At 40.6% G+C, this 23269-nt stretch overlaps 1 protein-coding gene across 8 annotated transcripts in view; it reads left to right on the top strand.

Moving 5' to 3' along the window:
- ZMIZ1 (zinc finger MIZ-type containing 1) overlaps positions 1-23269 on the top strand; it is a 352031-nt gene that overhangs the window by 34145 nt on the left and 294617 nt on the right. For 7 of the 8 annotated variants that reach the window (XM_054205564.1, XM_054205566.1, XM_054205572.1 and 4 more), the window contains exon 2: positions 16984-17118. The gene's annotated coding sequence lies outside the window, so the exon portion shown is untranslated. Of the gene's footprint in view, positions 1-16983; positions 17119-20200; positions 20234-23269 lie in introns of all 8 variants that reach the window. The other variant, XM_054205565.1, reaches the window with a different exon arrangement.

The following is a 23269-nucleotide window of genomic DNA, read 5'->3' as shown; positions in this document are numbered from 1 at the left end:
TGAATGCTGTTTTAATGATGTTAAAGTTAGAAAATATGTTGATGAGTATCTTGAGCAAGATTAATTTATATAACTTGTTATAACTTGCAAGAGGGCTTGAGATTTATATCTAATAAATATTGATGGTTTGTAACTGAGTTTGTTGTGCAGATAAATGCCATCTGACTATTATTGTCAAGCTTGTTTTAACCTTCAGAGATAGCTTTTGCAGTATGTTTCTCTCCTAAAAAGTTATCTGGCAGAAAGTCAAGAATTGTAGTCTGTTGGTCTAATTACAAATGCTACTCATAGTGAAAAAGATTGATGGGGGGGTGGGGGTTGTTTGTTTGGGTTTTGGTTTTTAATTTAATATATATAATTCTTTAGCTATTGTTCCACCCAGCAAAGCATTTCAGTGAATGCTTACTTTTGCAGTTGTCCCTTAATTTCAGGGAATACCGTTGTGGCAGAATGCTTTCCTGGATTCTTTATCCAGAGTCATCTGAAATCATATGTAGTCCTTCTGTTTAAATAAGCTAGCTTTTCCTTGGGACCCTCAACCTGTTTACTGGTGCTAAAGTGCTGTAACGTAACATTTGTAGAAGTTTCTGGGAGAGCTTAAGAACTCTTTTGAAAAGTTTATTCTTTAATATATCATAGTGCTTTCTTGAATGTAGGCTAGGGACGAATGCCTGTACTAAACAGAGTGCGGGGAACACGCAGGCAATACAAAAGGATTTTTTACCCTGGAGCACCTGTCTTGCTTCTGGAAGATGTGCTGCTACTGTTCTCTGCCCTTCTCTCTAGCCCTGATTCAGTTATGGTTACCTGAGAATTTGCTTTCAGGAAAACCTGAAAAGCAGCGGAGGTTACCCAGGTTACGGGTTATGTGCGTCAAAATGCAGTATTTACATCCAAGAGATTATTACTTTCTATTTGGGAGAGTATAAAATGTAGCACTGGATTCTGACAGAGCCATTACTATGTATGATGCCATTAACATTGCACAGATGGGTGCGATATGAAGGGAAGCGTGTAGGCACGACAGTAAGGTCTGTACTTGGTTCTGCTACTGACTTCTGGGGTGGCTATTGCAAGTCATCATGATTACGTCTCTGCTTCTTTCCTGTGCCTCTCTTTCAATTGAAATCTCAGAAAAGATACAGTTGCTTGGTAGGTTGTGGAATGCTGTGAATTACGGCCTCGATAATATTATGATGTGACCTGCTTTCATCAGTGGTAATTCAGATGTAATTATGATGAGGCTTTTCAAAAGTTATTTTCTGTTTTGACTGTTTGACCATTAGATTAACATTTTCGCTGCATTAAAATTACCAGTTTGTGTTTTCTCTTAAAGCCATGAATGTCAGGGCATCTTACTTGTGCTCTAAAAGAAGCATAAGAAAAAAACCTCACCATAGAGCCTCTGAAAACTATCGATCTGATGCAGCCAACACTTGCAATCTGGGTTCTAGTGAAGTCAATGCCAAAAATGTGATTGACTCCAGTACAGCAGGGATTTTGCTTGTGATCTGGTGTGTAAATTTAAGTGCCTGTCTATTCAACAATATCAACAGAGTTTCCTTGCAAGGAAAATAAAGCTTGTTTACATCATCAGGTGTTAAGCTGTATTTTTAATTAAAGTTTTTCTTGGGAACATAAAGTCGTCATCATTTGAAAACAAAATGCTTTAGATGAACAGTGAGGAGATATTAGAACTGAGAAAGTATGATAAAGCTTCCGAGGACTTATTCATTACTGGGGTCACATTTTCAATATTATATACTCTGAAATTAGTTTTTTTAGGGTTGCTAGTCCAGTTACCTTCTGGCTGGTGAGCAAAGCTTACTTTTCTCACCTCTCTGGGTATGTAGCTATGCGTTTTAGCTTCGATACAGAAGCTGTGCTTTGGCTTCAGCATTCTTGCAGTAAGATGCTGATGGAATTGTGAGCTTGTTTTTTTTTTTTTGTTGGCATATGTGAGGCTTTTAGGCCAGATACATCTTAGAATAAACAGGTGATCTACTGTTTTTATTTTTTTTATATATTTAAAGTATTTTATATATAAAAAGTATATATATAATAAAATACTTTATTATTTTAATACTTTTAAAAGTCTGGCTGCAAAATTGACTTTTGTATTTTGAGTGTGAAATGGAAAGGAAGGAGGACCTAGGAGTTGTAAGAAAGAATACAATTCCTTAAATCTTCTCTATTTTAACCAGCCTAATGTTTGCAGAACCTGGTTAGGATACTCTTGATTACTATAATTACATACAGTAACAAAACTGAAGTCCTTTGGAGAAACCCAAGGCAATTTCCAGTGGTGTTTGTGGATGGACTAATTATTTTAATACATTTGGAGTAATGCCTCAGCTTTCTTTTTTTTTTTTTTTCTTCAACATCACTGTAAACAAAAACTTTCCTTGCAAAAGACTTAATTGGTTGTAATTTGTTGGATAGATAGAAGCCGTCGGGAAATGGACAACAGAGCTCTGTTGGATACAAGTTCTGTGTGGTTTTGATTTATTTAGGCGTTTCATGTTTTCTCCCAGAGTGTTGCCTAAGCTTCAACTTCTGAAAATTTGATTAAGGAAATAGTCCATTCTGTATCTGTCTTTAAAATATTAGTAATAAAAAGGACTGGAGAAAGGCTGCTGCTCCTAGAGGCTTGACATCAGTTTTAGAAGAGTGGATCCTTCAGAGAGATGCCAATGCTTAGTCTCTGTTTGCATAGCCAGAGTTGCAAGGAGTAGAAGTAGCTTATGAGGCCTCCAGACTGATGGATTAAGGGACAGCTGTTAGCATTTGGGATGCTGGGAGCTGACATAAAGAAAAAATGCTGTTGACTTTCTATTGATAGGTTATTATCTTTAGTAACTTCCATCGCAAGTTTCCCTTTCTCTTTGTTTCTGTGTACGTGAACAAAAGTTAAATTGCTGGTAACTCCTCTACTTGATACAATGATTTTGCAGACTGACATTGGTGGTGTTAGGATGAGTGAAAATTTTTTTTTTTTCTGACTTTTTTGACTTTTATTTTGACTTTTTTTCCATTGCAACCAATGGAGCCAACATACTGGGATGCGCATATGCTCAGAATCACTGTATTTATGATGCAATGACACCTGTTACATCTTATTAAATCAGTATCCTTCTCTGCTTTCCATCACTGTTCGGGATCTTTGGCCTGGAGTCTTTGAACCTTGGATTTTGTGCTAGGGGGTCCTTAAGAAATGGCCAAATACAAAGCTAAACCACAAAAAAATAGCAGCAATCTGATAATGTAAATCCACTGGTGGCATTAGGAGTGAGGATGCTAGCTAGAAGTAGCGTGTCTCGTCAGCAATTTTAATGTTCTTCTAAATAAGGTCATTTAAGGTAGAAGTAAAAACGTTCTGCTAGAACTCAAGGCTGAGGACCTGTGGGAGATTTAACAACAACAACAAAGTCAAAGCTAGGTATCAGCAAAATTTTTCTTGGCTCTGTTAGCTCATGTAGAAACGATGTTTTTAATGTCTTCATTAACTGTAGAGTTAGTACATCACCATACAGCAGGTTGGCAATGTCGTGTCAATTTTTGGAAGGAAAAAAAAAATTCTCTGAGTTTAGTAGTCTGCAGTTTAACTTCCTATTCCTTTTAGTTATCTGCAAGTGTACTTGTTTGAACCCTCCAAGCAAAACTATGCCCACGTTTGCCAGAATGTTCTTGTGCCATTCAGGCAAGTCCCTACAAGTGCTTTTTTGGCAGAGTTTTGGTTGAAGTTCAGGTATTTGCACAGTAAGCTCAAAAGGAAACTTCAGTGTGTGAACCCATATGTACGGTCAAAAAAAAGGGGGGGGGGGGGGGGGGGGGATAAAAAGTTGTAACCGCGATTTGACACAGCTCCAGTCATTACCTACTGCTCATCAGCTCTAATCTGTGCGTAGCAGCTTGTTTCCTCTCTTCTCTTGAGGTTAAACTTGTATCAGTGGGGAAATGTGTTAACATTTGAGATCAGAAGGCTTCCAGAGACTTGCTCGGCAGAGTTGCTGGCGTGAAAAGGCTCGCAGTCTGGGTCTAGAGGGCAGCCAGTTTAAATGTGGGTACAGGGATTGAAACTGCTTTGTTTGCATTCTTTTTTCCATCTTTGCTGATCTAGAAATTATTTTATTTGGTGATTTGGGAAGATAAAAGCTGACGGGAGAATGGGCTCTGTCGAATGAAGGCTGCTCCCTCCCTCAGCTCTGCACAGACCTGGGTCAGGAAAGTGCTGAGGAAGCGCACGGTCGGCTTTGGTGAAAGGTCCAAAGTGCAGATGGGCTGCTGTTGTGAGACAGCAGCAGTTGCAGATGTGGAAGGAAGCACAGCCTTCCCAGCACTCCTGAGCGGTGAATATAGCTAAAAAGCTGTAGAGTGGGTCTGCCTTCCGAGAAATGATTGGCAGGGCTGGAGCATAACTCATTACAGAAGCAGCAGAAGATTGGGAAACATTCGTTTATGCCAATTCAAATTGCTCTGATCCCTAGAGACTTGGCAGTGTGATTCACCACTATGAAATATTCAGGTTTTAATCATTGCCTAGTGCAAAAACTGTAACTTTGTCGTTTCTAAAATGTTGAGCTTTTATTCTGCATAAACAAGCGTGAATGTATATGGAAAGTGCATGTAAACAAGTACAAAGTATACCTATATATTAAAATTTTTGAAACATGTATATATCTAAAAACGTATACACGTTTATTTTCACTTGTCTGCAGACTTAAAAGGGCTGTGGAAGAAATGACCTGTCTTCTGGGAATGATTTCTGTATGTTTTGGCGGATGAAGAGTAGGGCACAGAACTGAGCATCGGGTGTGCTAGCAGATTAGCAGTGGCTCAGCGTAGAGGATTTAATGTCTGGTCATATATTTTTCACAGAAGCTTAAATATATGTCTGAATTGCTCTTGAGCTTTATTTAAAATACAAAATCCTGTTTTGTCAGTGTGTCAAACTGTGCCAGGTCTGAAGGTGAATTTCTGTGAAAGCTGATGTTTTTTATTTCAGATTTGCCCATCTGTTGGCAGACTTACAGCTGCAGAACAGTCTGCGCTTACAGGTCACCCTTTTCCTTTAGCTATTTTCTAGGAATCCCAAACCCTAATACTCTTCCATCTGAATCTGGCTATTCATACAGCTTAGAGTCACTATGCTTCCTGTTATCCAAACAAGCTGTCCCCTGATAAACACAAACGAGCCTTTCTGTTCTACCGGATCATTGCATCGTCCCATTTCTACCCTGTCATCGAAGTGTGTGGCACTCCTGGAAACACTGTGTTCCCAGCTCTCCCCCTCCACCTAGTCAACACGGCTTGCCTGCCAATTTATTCTTTTTGAAAGTGGGTTTGGTCACTCTCATACAGCTATGCCAAGAATTACTTAGTAGTTGCAATGGGATTTGGAGTGGGGAGGGGAAAACAGATTTGTATACTTTCTGCTTCTTAAAGACACACGAGAGAAGACTCGTAGGATTGTTAAAACACAACTTGAATGCGGGGTCTTAATGGATGCCAGAGGCCTTCTGGTCTGCTGGATGATCTGAAGGTTTCTGTTTTAATATGATACCAAAGGAAATGGAAGTGCGTGAGACGTGGGCTTTGACTGAGCAAAAGGGGCATTTCAAAACCTAATCTAAATTTTTTGTGGTGGTTTTTTTTTTTGTTTGGTGTTTGGTTTTGTTTTTTTTCCTAAGGAACCCAAAGATATTTTTTTCCTAAGTTCTTTTTCAAGTTTTGACACTCTGCTTTCCTCATGTCTACTGTCAGAGCAATGTAATTCATGTCTCTTAAGAATCCCTGAACTCACCCTGACATCTAAGAATAATAGAAATAAGTAAAATGTCCATTGTTGTTAATGCAGAACTTGTGTGTGTGAGGGTGGCCTGTGTTTTGCTCTAAAATGCATTGCTTTTATTTTCATACCCATCCCCCGTGTTCATGTTAAGGTCTCTTCTGCACAGCCCAAGTGTGACGTAGCAAAGAGGTGATACTAGACCCAACTTGTTAGTATGTATGTGTGTATTTTTCTTCTCAGAATTTCATTGAAAAGGTGAGCTTTGTGCTGTGGCATTTGGAAAGAAGCACAGGGTGTGTTTTAAATGCCAGGTAAAATGGATTTTCCAAAATTGCAGCGTCTGAGGTGTCTGTGTTGGACCATAAGGCCTCAGAGCCCTGCTTGCTGCAGCAGGAAGGATTCAAATGCTGTCTGATTTTTTATTTTTATTTTTTTCTTACAAGGCTTTAGCTTGTTGATTAGTATTGATTGCTGAAGGAATTGGCCACTTGAGTAGATGCTGAATCAAATAATCCCCTCACTTCTTGCTTTGCAAATCCATTGTCGTGGAACAAGCTGCTGAGCAGCTTTGCATACGTGCCACAGCGTGATGGGAAATTCTCTCACAGTCCGACCGGTAAAAATTGCACCTTTTTCCTTCTTCTTAAAGCACTATTGACAAGTGATATTTCTGCATAAATTTTAGGGTAATAGTTTGTAGTTACATTTAATAGAATAACAACAAAAAGCCAGGAGTAACTTTTTGATATATCTAAATGATTTAGACACTGTGAGGTTTGTCCTTCTAAATCACATAGGTAGCGTTGAAAAATTTTCCCACATGTTTCTATCTAAAAAGCTCCCTGCCACTGATTCAGCTCCTGACACACAGGCAGCATAAACAGAGCACCTGTAGCTAATGCAGCTTTTAAATTCTGTATTCTGTATTCTACACTGGTCTCTGAGATGTTGGTGACAAACCCATCGACTGTCCCAGCCCCACCTGCTCGAGGCCTTTGCAGCGGTGTGGGGTGCGTGACAGGTACGTTGGGATGCTGGCTGGGGGAGCAGGTGGTACCATAGAAAATAGCCAGGGATTTTGTATGCAAGTTTCAGAGAAATGCAATTGTTCTGGTCTGCGTTAATTGGAATACTTAGAGCATAAACTCCAGCAGATATTTGTAAGAGATTACTGCCAACATGTGAAAGTCAGGATGAACCAAATGGGAGATGGAGGATCAGCCACGTAAGCCTTGTTTCTGTTAATTGTCTTGTACAAAGCCCAGGGAAGTCAAGCGATTCCTGCCGTGGTGCTGTTTACAGAGTGAGAGCCTCTGGCTGAAAGACAGTTGGTTACCTGTTCTGCGCTTCGGGGTCTGACTGCTCTCTTGGTTACCTGTTTCTGTCCTTGATGCTGAATTTCCTATCTCTACTACTGCTTTTTTTCTTATTATTCACAGAAAAAGCTCAGCTGAAGTTTTCTTACTGGAATCCTAGTTCTGCATTTCACGTTAGCTGTAGCTGCATATAATGATTTCACAATAATTTGTGAAAATGCTTATTTTAGTTGATAACTTAAGATAACCAGCTACTAAATACTGGCTCGACTTACTCCTATTCTATTTTAAGGTATTTAAAATTCTTTGATTAGATGAGGAAATAATTCACATGGGAAATAGGAGCTGTGGAAAAGCCTCTGAACTTGGAGGCGGGTGGGGAGTATATGCTGTAAGTCATGAGTTGCATCGTATTGTATCAGGCATCCACATAGTGCAGCTATACTTTTGTGTTGGGAATAGCACAATTGTCATTAATAAGAGTTTCATTCAGGAGATGATCCTTGTAAAGAGTCCTTTGGAGATAGTCAGTTTGCTCTCTGCTTTGGTTTCTGATTGAATTCCTGAGGCTGAATTTCTTGAAACGAGAAATTAGCTCTTGGATGAATTTCCAGAGGAAAAGTATTGATTAAGAGCTATTTGTTATCATCTGAGCTTCAGGACAAGCAAATGTGCTAGAGGTGGGAAATACAGCCAAATATATATGCACACCCACATTATGGTTCACTGATTTTTCTTCCTCATCTGGAAGAGTAGTATTCGTAGTCTCAGCCATTGACCACTGATAGCAGAAGCCTATTACAAAGGAAAGAAACATCAGAACTGGTGAACAGAGTAAGAGAATTCATTTTTTTTAAGATACAAAGAAAATAGGAGCAGTGATTAAAATGTAGGTGGTTGTTACAAAATGATACAAAGCATTAATATAATAAATACCTGAAAACTTGTGTGTAGTGTAGGAAATAATAATGGTGTTCCTAGCACTGTCTGTGAACATGGTGCATGAACAAGTTTCAACTAATAGATGAACGTCTTCCATTTTTGAGGTCTCTGAACTTGATAGACCCTTGGGATCATTAGCAAATCTTCTGAAAATGATTGAAATTACTTTCCTAGCAAAAGAAGCAACTTGGTACCCACCACTAATGCTCTGTTCTCTTCCTCATGCCCACCACGCGCTGGTTCAGGGGGAAGTGGATGACCAAGTGCTTGTAGCAGAACTGGTGGCCTGTTGCTAATTTTGCAAACCTAGAGCTCTAATCCATTGGTTTTAAACAGCTCTTCTGTACTGCATATGCAATGCATTGAAATTGTGGTGCCACTGCACAAGTCTTTACTAGTAGCAATACTGTTGCCAAATGATCTCTGCATATTGATAGTGAATTTTCTCTGTTATGCGTGTAACTTTCCCTGGGGTGGTGCGAAACTAGATCACCGAAGTGATTTATGAAATGGAAACCTGTTTGAAAGCTCTTATTAGTGGTGGTTTGACAGTTGTTTGTCTTTGTTATTTTAAATGACTTCTATCATGGAATCAGTTTATAAAAAAAAAAAAAAATAAATAAAGGGGGGCGAGTAGTGTGTATGCACACACACTGCCATATAAGACCCAAACATCCGATACAGAAACATTCTGTCTCTGAAACTAATAGAAGTCAAATAGTTAAGCTTCAAGTGTGGATGTTTAATAATTCAGTTAAATGTGCAATACTGTACTAGCAGATTCTTCTCTGATAACATATCCCTTACAAACACTGATGAGAATTTGAAAGGCTTTAACTATTAGTTCAGAGTTGCTTTCCATTAGACGTAGCTGCAGTTGTCAGGAGACTTGTATTTGGGGATCTGAGAAAGTTTGTTTTGCAGTCTTTGCTTATGTCTTCTCATACAAGCCTTGGTTAGGAAAGGGGAATGCTACATTCCCACTGCATTCACGACTGATTGTGGTGACAAAATGAAAATTCCCGATAATTTATTGGAAAGCTAATGTGCTTTATGGGCAAGGCAAAATTTAATAGCAATTGTAGCTTCTTAAAATGTGTGTTCTTGGTGGGGGATGGGGAAAGAGATGTGAACTTGAGTGGTTTAAAAAAAAAGAAAAAACAGATTAAGTACTAAAAAAAAGAAGGTTTGGCAAGAAGGATGTGTTACAAATAATCAATACTTTTGGAGAAAAATAAAATTTCCAACACATTCTGCAGGGAGGTGCTTAAAACCAGTGTCAGAACTCCATGGACTTTCCATACGTGTATCTTGAGGAATGAAGAGCACAAAGCAAAGCAGACCCTTTTCCTTGCCTCCCCTCGGAGGGCGGTGGGGAGGGGATGGAATGGCAGCCCCAGCGTAGTTGTCTGCTCAGCCTGGGGTTTGTTCCGCCGCTGCAGCGGCTCCATGCAGGCAGCTGTGGAGCTGGTCCAAGCGCCTCGTGTCGGTGCCCTGATTTCCATTCCCCTTATCTTCCCAGTTAGTCAGCACAGTGGTACACTGTTCATGGCCTGAAGGACAGGCGAGCATCATCTCTCCGGGGCCGATTCTGGTTCCTCAACCAGTGCAAAAGCTGGTAGTGATTGTGTGTTACGTTAATAATATGGGCTATTACCCTTACAGTTCTGTATATAGATAAGGATTAATATTACACTGAAATTGATTGTGAATTACTTAGTTTGTTGATATATCATGAAATCAATTCAGTGATGTAGTGGCTTTTGTATTATTACTTAAAACACTGTATTACCTTCCTTGGGACTCAGTATAATGAGACATAAGCATGTTCTTAAATGATTTTTTTTTTTTCATGTGATGTAGATTCGCACTACTGATGGTTGTAAACAAATATCTTTGTATTTTATAACATAGTTGTCTGTAAACAATCAGGCTAGAAAATGTTTTCCAGTGACAGCAGCTTTTCCTGGCTACTTTGGTATCAACATTTGGCATTATCTAGTTGCTCGGCTCAGTGCATTCTTGAATCATTTTCAGGAAAAAAGAAAAAAACAAAACAACCAAAACAAACCCAACCTCCAAAGGGCTTAGCTTTTGGGAGCAGACAAAGATTCTTTCTGTACTTTTTTTCTAAATCTTTAACATTCAGTTTTTTTTCTGTATGAAAATAAATGTTCTTTGAAGGAATTTATGCCATCATGGGGAGTGGAACACTTTGGTTGAGGAGTTTTTCCTATGTGTGGGCACACGTCTCTTGAGCAGTCCTTGGAGTTGCGTTTAGCTTTGGATGTGTCTGCACCGTGCTCCAGAGCTATTATTATAGCTCATTTAAACAGACGCAAGGTAGTTTAAAACAAATTAATTTGGGTTCTAGTAGCAGGGCTGCTGCAGGGCTAAGGTTTCACTAGCTGAGTATCGAGCCAGCGCTGGTGTTTCTGTGTGTTTCGTGTTGATGTTCTTATGGCTGTGGCTCACCTACAGTAGCTGCTTTAGAGGTGGTCATCTAGGTCCTGGCTTGTCACTGAAGATTGTGTTCCCTCTTTGCTGCATTGTATTTCAATAAAATTGGCGGGGGATGAAAGCTGAGAGAGCAGCCTTGCAAGACCGGTCTTCAGTCTGTGCATTAAATGGAGAAAAAATGGGATTTTATTTCCCTTCACTGCTAGCCGGCATATCACAGCCAGGCAAGGTGCCACCAATTGGCATCTGTCTCCAGATTCCCCATATTGACAAGAGTCATTCAGAGCTGATAGATCCGTTCGGTCTAGTCATAACTTGCCCCAGTAAAGGTTCACAATAGCTTCAAGAGACTATCGCAGTCTCCGTCATTTTTCTGAGCTGAGGCTGTCAGTTTGGTGACAGTTGGGTTTTTCTGCACATTATCTGTTTTACTGGCTCGCTAGCTGGCTCGCAGCTTGGGGTGAAATCTTTGTCTTGCTGAAGTTGCTGGACGCTTTACTATTGACACACACCACCCCCAGCCCCCAGTGAATTAACATATATTTCAAATAGAGATTAAATTTGTAAACGCTGTTGGGGTGGCCATAACTGCTTTAGGCTGCCGGGTGTTGGAGGTGATCGAGGATTTTGTTACTGGCCCTTAGAGGAGATGAGGAGAAGTGGATGGGTCTCCATCCCTAAAACTGCCGCTCCCTCGTATTGCTACCTGTTTACTGCAAAAGACAGAAGCCTCCCTTCAACCATTCTGCTTCATGTTTTAGCCTCTCTCCTGCTGCCAAGAATATTTTTACTCTGCGTCAAGAGAAAATGAATTCATGCCTTCAGGATTTGTACTCTTTGCTCTGTGCTATATGATAGCAACCCAGCGAGATGTGCAAGTGGAAACTGCATTAATGATTGATAAAAGCTGAGAGCTGTTTAAATTTTTTTTCCTGTTTAATGACTATCAATAATTTAATGCATTTACTGTATGTTTTCAAGAAATAACACCCACATTACAGGCTTGGGTTTAATAGGCTAAATGATTCAAGCTTCAAAAAATACAGATTTCCGACATGAAGTGTATCCTCTTTTTAATTAAGAATAAGACAGAAAAATATGAAATTAGGCTTGTAAGATGGAGATGGAGCTTGCAAAACAAATGTTTCTGCGTGCCCATGTCCCTCAGGCTGTTGTGTAGAGCCAGGTGCCCGCTCTTGCCCCGCAGAGAGCAGTGGCCGAGCTGGGTGAGAAGGTACTTGCAGTCACATCAGCATGTGTCCCCCCCCGACAGTGGCATGCGGGAGCCCATGCTGACACCCCGTCAGGGAGCCTCGGGAGGATGCTGCTCTCCAGGGCATGACCACGCGGCTGACTTTGCTGTCCCTTACGTTCCTAGGTCCTGAGTCTCACAACGGCACTGTTATTTTAGCTGCCTTATCAGCACCCCGTCACTTAAGTCACTGGGGGAAGGTTGAGGAGCATTGCTTTTAGAGAAAAAATTGCTTCCTTCTAGATCTAGCTTAAAAGGGAGAAATAAATATTTTTAAAAATTATTCCCGCCCTATTTCTCAGGAAGGGAAAATTTTTAAAGTGATGACCATCTTCCGTTGTGCTTGGGTGCACTGTGTTTGGTCTTCAAGGCTTTGCATATAAAATATGGGGTATAAAATCTTACTTGTACTAGGTATGTACCTTTTTGTGGTGGTTAAGAGAAAATGGAATCTTTTTTTCATTATTGGTAGTCGTTGCAGTTAGACTGGTAAGTAAATGTCATGCATAGGTTGGTGTGTTTTAATAAGCATGTTATCTAAATGCGTGCAAATCAATAGTGCTTCTGTAAACGTAGATTTTCACACGGACAAATGTCATTTTGGGAAGAGCTTTTTCAGGATCCAAAGAAAGCAGATGGGGAAATACAGATAAGGATAACATTAAAGCTGCCGAAAAGAATTGTGTAAACATCTCCAAATAAAGATATAGAAATATAGTACATTTGGCATTTGAATAAAGGTGGTTCAAATAATTAAAAACCTTGCTTCTTGTTTAGGAACTGTGTTTCATATAAGTAAAGCACAGAGCCATTTAGACATCTGTTGATGAGTAGATCCTCTGAGTTCACTGAGACCTGGGCAAATCAAAGGAAAGTTTATTTAGGAGATCTGTGTTTTGAGTCACTCTTACCATGTTCTTATCCTTTGTCTGTGCTTCTGCAACAATATTTTGATAACTTTCTCTTGGCTATTTGTAACAGATACTTGAGAAGAGCTTCCTGCCTTTGTGCAGACACAGTTCTGGGAATATAGTATTTGTATTCAAAGAAGCTTGTTTCTTCACAAATATCTCCAGTACAGCTGTTTGCGGTGGAAGTGCTTACCCTGTTCTGTGTATACAGACGCATATATGCACAGATAATAGGGCTATGCTTTTAATTCATACTAAATTAAATCAGAATTTGTTAATTTCTAGCTTGTTCTCTTTATGTAGCTGTAGGGAAGTGCTATGTTATATGCAAGTTTCATCTCATAGTGGCTCTGTCCAAACTGTAGCTATTAGCAAATAGATTGGGGGAGGAACCTGCCGCAGTGGGAGGTGAGGTTCCTGGCTGCAAAACACGGGGTTTAGAGTCCTGCCCTCAGAGTTAAGGTATACCTGGGAGCTGCCACTACCATGAGTGGCAGAGAGACTCCAGACTAATATATTTTAGTAAGGTATGCGAGAGATACTTACGGTACTGTTCTAAGAAACATTTTAACTACAGACTGTACAAGAATGTATCTGGGAAAAGGTGTTTTTTTTCTGTTTCATCGTGATGGTTAAGAGTAGGTATTTTCTTAACTTCCTTGTTTGTTTTTTACAATGAGAAATCGAGATTACTTCTTTTCTCAATAAATATTAATGGAATAGTTATTTTACTGCATCTCCTAGATCGAGAGGTTGAAAAATGAACAGGAAAAAAATTAAAATAATTTGTTTTTACTGTGATATAAACTTGGCCTATTTCTATTAGTCCACACTGAGAGTGCTTATAATTCATGTGAAGAAAAGTAGCTGTTTGTTAAGCATAGATTGAAGAACCTTAAGAGCACTCTTTTTGCCCCTGTGAATTGTGTAAGGTGGTGATCTGCTTCCCCCCAAACCCTGCTTTGCCTTATGTTGTGGACCCAGTTTGGGCAAGGGGCTGTTACAGCAGCACTCTGATCAAATTCCTTTCTCTAGTGCTTGCTGTAACAGAAGTAATAAACATCATAGAGCTCGAAAATCCAATAAACAAGAAAATCTCCTGGGTTAGTTGTGTGTAACGGAGGCTCCCTTTAAGAGTGGTTCCCCAAAGGGCCGACGGGGGCTCCTGGCAAGGCTCAGGCAGGAGAAGGTGAGCAAGCTCTTTGCCAGTCGTGTGGCGCAGACTGGAAGTAAGGGGAGTTATGTTCCCAAAACTCTTTATTTTCTGAATTTAAAAGGTCTCTGGATTGATTAAATTATGAACTAGATCCTGGCAAACGCCATGCAGGATGTTCGCATTTAACTTTGGGAAGTGGTTTAGATTTGGGTAATGGTATAACTGGAGGAATAAATCTGGTATTGATCCTCCAGAAAGAAGGATTAATTTTTAGTCAAGATCATGTTTCAGAATCCCTGGTCCAGGTTTCAGTTGTCAGCTCAGGTACTGTCCAGAATCAGCGTGCGTGGTGTGAGATACAATGAAGAAACAGCTCTAGCTGGTGGAATCGAGGATTATTTTTATTAAGCTTGATACAGCAAAGCAACTCGACTAAATCGACTGCAGAAGTTGACTCACACACCATCTGAGGGTGTTTGTCTTAACATATGCCTCTTCATTTATCTAATGTTGATGTCAACGATTTGTTGAGTTTCGATACAGTGTTTCCCAGTTTTCTGTTTGTTTCCTTCCTGTAGTGGCTGTATACCCAAAACATTTTGACATTTTTCTTATACAAATTATCTCTGGCCCTGCCAGAAATTTAGTCAAGACTTTTGGTATCATAAGTCATTTCGCTGGGTTTCTCTACTTAGAATTTGACTTTCAGATAATGCATTATTTCACTTCATTTTATATTTTTTCTTGCCTGAGGATTTGAGAATAGAGCAATCTCACTTTCTTTGGGGCAAGTGATGTTGAGTCAAAGCTACGTTCCTAAGTGGCACTTACGACAAATTTCTGTCTCCCTGAGAATGTTGTTAATAAACTTTAGTTTTTTGCACTTAGCCTTATTTTTTTGCCACCTCTTGATTTTGTGTTTGATTAAAAAGACGCTTCCTCCACATCTTGTAAGTCTGCTTTAAATTATTTCTCCTACCAGTAAGAGGATGAAAGCATAAAATTTTAAGTACTTGAAGTGTAACCAGTATATCAATTCTTAGCAGATTTCACCTGACATACGTGGGGAGGGCTCTCTTAGCAGGGAGGAAAATGCTGTCTAAAGCATCCTTTTGATTTAATAATGAAAAAGAAAAGCAAATGATGCATTTGATTTAGGGATATAAAACTAGTGTGTGGTTGAGAGGCGGATACAATTATTATTATTTTTTTTCTTGTATTTTGCAACCTGGTCTGTGCTGAGCTGCTCAGTAAGTATTGATTATCGCGTAGCCTCGGGATGTACACATGTCAGGAACAATTTACTGAGGGTCATTTCTTTTCCCATCCCCACATTGAGGGCTGTAGCGCCACTTCCCTCTTTTTAAAAAGTACAACAGGTTGAGTACTCCAGGTGTTGGCTTAAGTTGCTTTGCATCAATTAGTACAAGAGGGCTGAAATCTGACAGAAAGCAGAAATGCGACCGAGGCGTGTAAGACATCGAGAAAGTGGAATTGAACAGTGTGGGAAGGTTTGCCTTCAGGGAACAGGTTGGGAAGGCAGGTTTTTGAGCACATATATTTTTGTGTCAGGATCCATTCTTTTGCATTGTCAGATTATTACTAGGCCTATTTATGGGTGAACGTAACAAGGCAGAAGAGGTTTTGAATTCACTGATCTTGTTTTTTCTCTCTTTAGTGCACAATTTCTGTGTGGCTTCTTCTGTGATCTTTATTTAGGTTTTCATTGTTTATTTACACTGCCACTGTTACTTCATGAATTCTTTAAATCATTGCCTATCTAGAAGGGAATCTGGACAGAATTATTCTTGCAGCTTTAAGTCTTGCTGACAGGAGGAGAGAAGAAGAGAGCTTTTGTCCCCTAGAGAAATGGAGGAACTGTGGCCATTTAGAATTGGACAGACGTGGTCGGCTTTGAGGGAGATGCTGTGATGGGAGTGCTGCCTTTTATGTCATTTCCTATCTGTTGGGGCCCCTTGTATAAAATCTCTTTCGGGAGACTAGGATCTGTATGGAGTTTCATGCTGTTAGCAGATGGGATAATTATCATTTTGAGGGATGATAGAGGTGTGTGGGGAAATACAAGGTAGCATAGACTTTTTCCCCTTGTTTTGTGAACTTGCATTCAGATTTTCCATGGGACAGAAAAGGGTAGAGTTTTCTGTATGAATATAAACCAACAAAATGTGATGGAGAACAGACTGGACGTGTTTCCCTTTGCTCATTCCCCGTGGAAAACCTTGATTGCCATTTCCTCAAATATGTTAATGTCTTGCATTGCACCCTTTAAAATAATTTTCCACTTGATTTTCCTGCCTTTCATCAGAGGCAGGTACTGGAGGTAGGGAGGGGCCCATTAAATCTGGGTGTCTGTAAGTCTCTTTAAATTCATGTTAGGAGTAGGGCAGAGAGAGAGATATGGTCTGAGGTGAGGGATTATGGTTTTATGGGAGTGCAGCTGGATTTCTAAATGGTATCTTTAGTCACAGAAAGGCTTTTTGGCTCCCTTTCCCTTCATTCTGATACTTCATATTTTTTTTTAAATCTTATTTCTACTAAAAGATCCAACATAGCTAGAATAGGTTGTCTTAAGAACATAGATTGTTTTAAGAGAAAGACAGGTTGTATTAAAAAGAAATAGAAGTTATGATTAACTGCATATACCTCATAATTTTAGGTATGATCCTTCCAGGGAAGAGTACGTAAGCACTTGAATGTCAGTATATACCTGTATGTTCAGTATGCATGTTGGAATTTGCCTTTTGCCAACTATTTTGATAGTAAATGTGGCTCATTTGAATTTTTACAGAAGTGGGTGTGAGCTTGGCTGACGCATATTTACTTAATAAGAATGAGTGCTCAAGAATATTTTTGAATGGGACTTTATCCAGTTCTAGTATGGGACTTTATCCCGTTTTGACATGAATCCATCTTTTATTTTTCTTAGTAGTAGGTGAATTGACCTTCATATTCCACATTTTGATAAGGTGACGATAGAGGGAGAAAATGCAGGACAGCTCAAGTTGGTATTACGGAACTGGAGGAGAGACATAGTAGCTCTTCCAAGGAGGATTTGTAACCTGTAGCCTCTTCAAAAAACATAAAAGCTAATACTTACTTGTTTCTTCTTTTTCTTCTTTTTTTCCACCCCCTAGGAAATACTGTTGTGCTGAGGAAGAAAAAGGCTCCCTGCTCCTCCTTTTTTTTTTTTTTTCTTTTTTTTCTCCTTTCTTCTTGTCTGAATTAGAAGCTCCAGGAATGTGCTAATTGGCGGCGGCCTCTTCAGAAAGGTAAGAGGTAATTGTTATCTGCTTTTTGAGGTGTCTTGCCTGCTCAGCTCCTTCTGGAAAGGAGGGTGATATCAGAAGAAGCCTGTCTACGTAGAGTTTAGACAAGTCTTCTGGTTAATGTGGATTGCCCTTCTTAACAGTGGGACGCAAACAGAAGCTTTGTGCGCTTCTCTCTCTGCTCTATGTGCAGGATACAGTCCCTTGGAAAAAATGAGACAAAATAAATTTTAAATGCTTGCAGAGAAAAAACAATTTATATGTAACTGTTGTATTGCAGACTGACTAACTAAATATTTGTCTGAATATCAGCTTAGCTGAAAAGACAGTGAGTTAGGGCTGGAGAAGCCAAGTTGAAGGACTGTGTCTCAAAAAGTGTTTCTTTTAGTATTATCATACCTGTACATGTAAGCAGGTAAATATAGATTTTTTTTTTTTTGGTTGTTTAGTTGTTTTTTGGGGTTTTTTTGGGGTTGTTTTTTTTTAAACTTGATTTTTTTTTTTTCACTGGGGTCCTTCGTGGTTTCATGGCTGGTTGTCTACTGACAGATAAGATAGGAACCAGCTGGAACCCCAGATCTAGCTCTGAATGGTGTGTTTTGCAAAGAGTTGGAAACAGATGGCAATTTTTCACCTCTCTAGACTTTTTTTAGTTTTGGGCAGAAGTGCAAAATGTGGTGGGTGAGAGTTCAAATGCAATGCCTTTTTTGTAATACTTCTAAGCAACTAAATTTTGTAGTTATCTGGTGATGCGATCCACATGTAATCCACGTCTGTCTTTCCACTTCAAGACATTCAATTTATGTGTCAGGATATATAAAGTACAAAAAATTAGTGCTGTGATTCATAGAGCATCCTGAGCTGCATGAGTAGACTCAAGTCAGTTGCTAGACAAATTCCATATATATTTTAGTACCAACACTCAGTGTTTAGATTTGTATTTGCTTAGGAACTGGCTGCAGTGCTTTGAGATGTCATTTCCCATTCCGTCTTTGTGATAGACATTAATGCTCCTTGTAGTGGAGGCAATATCTTCTGTCTAGACCGCAGCCATTCCAGTTCACAGTTGATGTCTTAACTTAAACCAGCTCTGAGAAGGGGTTTATGCTAACTTGCTAGGCTCTGTACTGGGGAGGCCAATGCGTGATATAAATTTTTCTGCCCGATTTGCTCTGTGGGGTTAACCTTTGTGCAGGGCTTGGGAAGACAGTGCGATGCAATAATGTCTTAAATTGCCCCAGTGAGATTTGTCAGAGTTTGTTTGTCAGACCCCTCAGACTGACTAAGTACACTAACTTATCAAGGATAAGCTGCAGACAGGTAATGTGCCTTGGGATGTTCTCTTTCTCATTCTCCATCTCATTCTTGACGGTGCAGAGGCAAGCTAACTCTTTATTGAACGGCCGCTACCAGCTGCCTGGCTACCTTCTGCAATAAAGCTAATGACCTAATGGGCGAGTGTTTCTTGGAGACCTTCAGCTGAAGCAGAGACAAGGAAAAACATACCGACCAGCTAAAAGGGTTCTCAAGGAGCTTGCAATTTCCCCAGGGCTCCTTCTATGTAATTACCTGTCTATCGCTTTGTCTCCTATCTTTTAATGCAGGAGTAGTGTCAGACTCCAGGCTGCTAATCTTTGTTACTATGGAAAGGCTGGTTACACTCCTCTTCTTGCACTTCAAAAATGGCAATCGCTGGTCCCCAGCTGGTTCCCTGAATCTAACTTAAAAATGGATGATAGCTTTTCTCCTTGGTGCCAGACTAACTAATGCAGCCGCCTGCACGATCCCAGGCAGGCATTGCCCCCACCACTGGCACCGAGAGGAGGAGCCCGCAGAAGCTGCTTTGTGGCCTCTGAACCTGTTTTCTACCATACGAGTGAAGGCTCTGTAAAATTCCTTTGAAACGCAGAGTTTTGGGGCACACTGAGACGTGGGAGGCTTGGCTGAGCTGCAGGTGTGGAGGAAAGCTGCTATTAAGATTCGTGGCTCCAGCCGAGTTTTTGTACGGTTTCTGAATGCCTTCAAACACCCTGGGTCGGGGGCTGAGGGAAGCACAAGCTGTTTTGCAGGACCCGTGGGCGTCAGTTGTTGCTATTGCCTCCCTCCCAGCATGTCTCTTATGCCGGGATGTGCGGTGGAGACAAGTGCCTCTGCTCAATTCATAGAGTCTACTGAGAGGCTGTGCGCAGCCCACCACCATTTCTCTCTGGCTGGTCGCATCTGGTTGTCCCCCTCACACAGCCCTGGAAATTTGGAGGGGATTCCGTGCCTGCTGCTCCCTTCCTTCCCGAGCTCATGCTTCCTGACCTGCAGCATCAGACGGATGGTCCCCCCGAAGCTGCAGTTTGTGAATGGCTCCAGCACAAACACCTTGTCTCTGTGCACTCCGTTCCGTCCTTGCGAGAGAGGGAAACTGTTCCGGTGTTGGACAGGGTCCCTCTCCGGCTGCTGCGTACCCAGGAAATGTAGGTTGCTAAAGTCCTTTATGGTACCTTGGTAAAACATGCTTTAACTGTCTGCAAATGTGTGGTATTTAAGCAGCAGAGTCTGTATTATCCAACGCAGTCATGCAGACTGTATTCCTCAGGGTGAAAAGCTGTGGGAGGAGAGACTGGATGTGATAGCGAAATTTGAGAACCAAAGCAAAAGGAAATTCTTGCCCATGTGTTGGGCTAGAGCAGGTTCAGGAAAGGTGGAGGACAGGGAAGCATATACCCCTTCCCAGACTGGAAATGTTGAAGGGGGATAGAAAGGAGGGGAGAGGCAGGGCAGGGACAAGGCAACAAATGATCAGGCTGGGTAGTGGTCTGCTGTTTGCTGTGTTTTGTTTGCTGCCTTTAATGCTATGCTTTCCTCCCCCATTTCCTCTAAATTTGGGCAAAGATAGCTTTCGATTTTTTTGTTCATTGGAAAAGCATCTCTACCTCTGTTCAGATTGTTTCAGAAGTTGTACTTCGGTTGTGCTTCCTTTTCAGTGCATCTAGAATGATGATTTTGCACTGATTTTTGAAAGAACTTTTATTTCCCTCACTTATTTTCCTGTTTTCATCTTTCTCATTTGTATCAACCTGAACCATCTCCAAAGGAAAGGTGATACTGCTGCTGGCTAACGTTTCAGGTGGGTGACACTGTGTATGTTAAGCAGCATGCCTGTAATAACTTACTTGTCAGTGGGAAGCTTACCCTGTTTGTTTGTATTTCTCTTTGCATATATAAATCAAGTTCATAGCTCTTGAGACTTTGTAGAGTGTTTCAACAAGGTGTTTGTTTAAAGTCTTGGATTATTTTTTTTTTTCCCCCAAATCCTTTGAGATAAGTTTGGGGTTAGGATTTTTCATTCAGTGACTGTGTTCAGTAAAACGAAGTGTCTGTCAAAGCTATATTGCACCTTACGAGAGGATGACAGGTTCTTCCAGAGTCCTCAGTTTGCAAAGCCTTAGCCGTCTCCCAGTTTAAATCAGCACTTTACCACTGCGTAAGGCCTTTAAGTACTTAATTAACTTTATGTTAAAAATGAGCCTGTGCTCTTTTGGTTTTTTTAATGAAACCTTTGATATTTTTCTGATTTTCATTTCATGAAGGTTACAGGTTTTAATTTTTTATTCTGATATGGAGAAGATTTAAATCTCAAAAATTTTATTGGAGAAGAAAACCAATTTCCATCCCAGCAGTGCATTTTTCAGGTCATTTGAATGTTTAAAATCTGTTTACTATGTAGTGTGTTTTAAAAAAAAAAATAATATTAAAAATTATCAGAAAGCTGTATGCTTGTCTTGTATCTCTGAAAAGATTCTTTTAAACATCTTTGGTTTTAAATGCACAGAAAGTGGGAATTCAGAGCTGAAATTGACTTGTTCTTAAATCGCTTCTTTCATATACCAGGTCTAAGAAATATTAATAAGCAGACTAACAATCTGGCGTACCTAGGCACACAAGAAGCTAGGTTAAAATGGTAGGAAGAGCTGTGATTTTGAATCGTCTTAATTCTTTCCTTTGTCTGGGTCAACCCTTTTCTGAGGGCAGACTTCAGAGGTCCCACCAAGCCAGTGTGTGAAGAGGGTTGCAAGGAGAGGTGGTGAAAAGACTGCGAGGGGCTGCCTCAGGGCATCTGTATCTCTATGGAGGGCTTGGAGGTATTGTTTTCCCCATGTGGTGTAGCTATGGCAATGACTATTTGTTGTCCCTGGTTAAAACCCTTCAGTGTTAGCAGTGCTACTCTGGGTTGCTTGGCTTTCCTCCAGCTCCAGTAGTTATGGTCTGCCTGCCTCAGTTGTCCTTAATGCAGTGCAGTTTTCTGTACTCCTCGCAGTCGTCACATTTGAGGTGTACAGACCTACTTCTGAACAGAAAACTGAGTTTACTTGTTTAGGAGTAAGTCCTGTGTAGAGTGGCAATGTTCCCTTGTGCTGGGGCCTCCCCTCCTTCCCCGTTCCACCACCCCAGCAAACTGCTGCTGGATCACAATTTGCCTTCTCTTTGCATCCACTCTGAGGGGTCAAAGGGATGCTTTTGGAGGCTAGATGGCTGCCCACCATCACCCCTGGCATGCAAGTAATTGCCCTGAGCATTGAGATGGCCTCTTAAGCTCTCTGGAGCTTTGCGGGCCTGCGCGGAGGAGCTCTGGCTTGAGTGACTTGAACTGGCCGCTGCAGAGCGGTGGGAGTGCCAATGGACAGTCTGCAGGAAGGAGCCTGTGGTGCTAATTCATAATTAGTGGCTGAGAGGAACAAAGTGTAATGCATGGGCATTAGTGTAGGTGGCAGGTTTTGGTATTTTGCTCCTGTTTATATTACCTGTTAGTCCTTCAAATGAAGCTGGAAGGTCCAAATCAGATTTGAATGTTGTTGAAGTTAGCAATGGAAAAAGACCTGGTTTGTTGCCTTTGGTTTCCTTATGAGTGATGCCTGTTTTGTTCTGCTAGGGCTTCTGCTACGGCTGCATACTGCTCCATCCTTCAGCTATGCAAAGATGTTTCTGAATTCCTTATAGATCTCAAATTTGCTTGTTTAAAAAAAAAAAAAAAAACAAAACCAAAAAACCCAAAAAAACCCCAAAAAAACAGTCGAATTTTTTTTCCCTGAAACAAGTCTTGAACTGAAATTGTGAACCGATGTTTCAAAACCACGTTTCCCACTTTCGTTTGTCTCTTTTCTACAGCATTCGGTATTCGCATGGTTAACGTCTAGAAGATGCAGTGCTGCCTGGGGCAGTGGGAGGACCTGGTGCTACTTACAGCTCAGGTGGTGCTGCCGGGATCTTTCATCCTGCTTCATCCCTTTTGGGCTTACCCTATAGGAAGACTCCCGTGCAATTAGCCCAAGCATTATAGTAGAGAACTGTCCTGACATCTTGTCAGCTGCAGGACAGAACATATTTGATCCTGCAGGAAGCCTTATGTTGTAAAGAAATTTTGTCTAGAAAATTCTGTACAGATTTGAACTAGCTGGGTAAATTTATACTGGGAAGTGCTTTGTAACATGTGGTCTGAAACATGTTTGATCCGGTGCTGATGGCCTTAAAAGCCAGCTGAAGCGCATCAGTGACTCATGGTCACTTACTGCCCTGCTGTGTGATGTAAACCAGATCTTCCTTTGGTGCCTTCCCTCATACAGCCTTGTCTGGCTGGACCGTGAATTTCAGGCTTGTGCATATACTCAATGGTTCATAACCTAAACACCCTCTTCTCTTGAAAGAGGCCTCTTGAATTGCTCGTAACAAATACAAAGTTTCCAGTCACTTTGCTAATACTCTGCCTGTGGTTTACCCTGACTGAAGAGGAATTTAGACCTAAATGTTAGGATGACCCAGGAACTTATTTACACTTCCCCTCAGCTTCTTCCTACCCACTCCTCCCTCAAGCTATGAATTTATTACAATTTTAGGCCTAATAATCTTTCTGTCTTTTCTGTGAGCATTGTTGCAAGCGAATGGATGCTTAACTTGACAAGGAAGATAAAGGAAATAAAAGGGAAGGTTTGTGTGGTTTTGGTTTTTGGGCTGTTTTGTTTTTTTTTTTTCACTTCCCAAACACTTTTGGGTATTTGTGACATTCATAAAATCAGTTGAATAGAGATGAAACTTGAGTATATGAAGGGAAGCACTGTTTGCCAGCAAAATGAGCAGCTATGATATATTTCAGTCTTCAGATGCTTGG

The sequence above is a fragment of the Rissa tridactyla genome, chromosome 6 (assembly GCF_028500815.1).
Source record: "Rissa tridactyla isolate bRisTri1 chromosome 6, bRisTri1.patW.cur.20221130, whole genome shotgun sequence".
Lineage (NCBI taxonomy): Eukaryota > Metazoa > Chordata > Aves > Charadriiformes > Laridae > Rissa > Rissa tridactyla.
This window is presented reverse-complemented; position numbering and strand designations above follow the sequence as displayed.